Raw genomic sequence first — 2,374 nt, 5'->3', positions numbered from 1 at the left:
CATTCCAAAGTAGAAATGATATCTTGTATATTGAAAGCGCCTGTTCAGAAAGAAGAATAAGATCCTTCTTTGGAATATGAATTTATGGTTTTTGAAACGAACGACTAGAATTTTTGCCTTAGACCACAATTGGCATCAACACTGCAACTAGTAGGATTCTGTTATAAGACAACAAAACATGATTTCCACACCGTTTCCAATTAACATTAAGAGCACAACCACAATCTCACGCTTAGTCATACCTGAAACACAACCAACTCGACCACTTTGATATATTCCCACTTAAGAATATCAGATTGAGGGACACTGTGATAGGAGCTTCAATCCAACAATTTCCTATTAATATGTTTCTTTTTCTGGCTTCTTAAAAGATGTTGATGAGTGCATGGAGTCAAACAATACTCTTTGCCAAAAAGGAGCTGTTTGCACTAACACGAATGGTAGCTACTATTGCGACTGCCCACCTGGTTACTACAGAGATGATGACAAACCTGAATATGAGTGTGTACGCGACAAAGGAAACACAATCCAGCTCTTCTTGTTTCTTCAGGTATAAAATTTTCCCACTGTCTCCCTCATGTTCACCCTCTTCTTTCTCTTGAGTTTGTTGTTAATTACGTACCTTTGTGGCTTATACATGCAGGAATAGCAGTCACTCTTGTTCTTCTCATCCTACTCGCTATTGGCTTTTGGTTGAATCAAGAACTTGAGAAGAGAAAGAAAAGCAAACTCAAGCAGATGTCCTTCAAGAAGAATGGTGGTCTTCTACTGCAACGGCAAATCTCTTCAAGTAGTATAGGAAGTAGCGTTGAGAAAACAAAACTCTATACCATAGAAGAGTTGGAGAAGGCAACAGACAATTTCAATGCAGGTAGAGTTCTTGGAAAGGGAGGTCGTGGTAAAGTATACAAAGGGATGCTATTAGATGGAAGCATAGTGGCCATTAAGAAATCAATTGTAGTTGATGAAAGGCAAGTTGTTGAGTTTATCAACGAAGTTTTCATTCTTTCACAGATTAACCATAGGCACATAGTGAAACTGTTAGGTTGCTGTTTGGAGAGTGAAGTTCCTTTACTGGTTTATGAATACGTCTCCAATGATACTCTCTCCACCATCTCCATAATGAGGATCATGCATCAACATTGTCTTGGGAAGAGCGCTTGCGAATTGCAGATGAAATTGCAGGAGCCCTAGCATATTTACATTCATATGCTTCTACAGCTATCCTTCATAGGGATATCAAGTCTAGGAACATACTGCTGGATGAGAACTTCAGGGCTGTGGTTTCTGATTTTGGACTTTCAAGGTCAATTGCCCCTGAAAAAACTCACTTGAGCACATTAGTGCAAGGCACATTTGGTTACTTGGATCCAGAGTATTTTCGGTCGGGTCAGTTTACAGACAAAAGTGATGTATACGGGTTTGGGATGATTCTTGCTGAACTTCTCTCGGGTGAAAAAGTGATTTGTTCTAGTAGATCTGAAGAGAGTCTAGCAATTCATTTTAGATTGGCAATGAAACAAAATTTCCTGTTTGAAATTCTAGACAAGGTGATAGTGAGCGAAGGTCAGGAAAAGGAGATTCTTGCTGTTGCTAAAATTGCTAAGAGATGCCTGAAGTTGAGTGGGAAGAAAAGGCCAGCCATGAAAGAAATAGCAGCAGATCTCCACCAATTGAGGAGGACTATGAAGCAGCCATCACTTCAGCAGACCTGCCAGGACAACTGCCCTGTAAGTGGAAGGTACTCCTTTTCTTCCGCATCCACAAGTGCAGTTACAGAAGAGTATGCACTTCAAGGCTAGGAGTTTCCTAGACCATATTCCATGACTGCTGAACACGTCAATTGGATACCAAAAGGTTTGTGAAACCAAATTCATGTATGTTTCTACTGTCGACTTTATCTAATGGCTGGAAAATTTTAGGCTCTATGACTTCGACTTTATCTAATATTGCATGTTCGAATTTGTTGTTCTTAATCTGTAGATGTAGCACTTTCTTATTTGATTTCAATTTCTGAAGCTGATTTCATATTTGGAGCAATAGTCAGTCAGGAAAGCACTTTCTTATTTGATTTCAATTTCTGAAGCTGATCACTAAACACTACTATCCCCTACAACTCAAACCTGTATAAAAAATTCATGCATGATTAATTAGTACAAAATATTTGGGCAAAGAATGGTACACATAATAATCTAAATTGACCAGCTATTCAATCACATGAAACGGAAATTTACCCATTTAATCCATCTCAACAGATTGAGTTCTTCTCTTCTCTCTAAAGTCACCTTAAAATGAGCTGTTCGTCTAGAAGACGCTAAAGAACACTTACCAAAGTCTCATTAGACCTTAAGGGCCTCAACTTGAAAGTCTTGAG

General features: G+C 38.8%; 1 pseudogene; it reads left to right on the top strand.

Annotated features, from left to right (window-relative positions):
* Nucleotides 1-525: 525 nt before the first annotated feature.
* LOC117923084 lies at nucleotides 526-1,964 on the top strand (annotated as a pseudogene).
* The last annotated feature ends 410 nt before the right edge of the window (nucleotides 1,965-2,374 follow it).

This window comes from Vitis riparia, chromosome 10, assembly GCF_004353265.1.
Source record: "Vitis riparia cultivar Riparia Gloire de Montpellier isolate 1030 chromosome 10, EGFV_Vit.rip_1.0, whole genome shotgun sequence".
NCBI classification, from domain to species: Eukaryota; Viridiplantae; Streptophyta; class Magnoliopsida; order Vitales; family Vitaceae; genus Vitis; species Vitis riparia.
The sequence above is the reverse complement of the archived record's forward strand: the minus strand, read 5'-3'. Positions and strand labels throughout refer to the sequence as shown.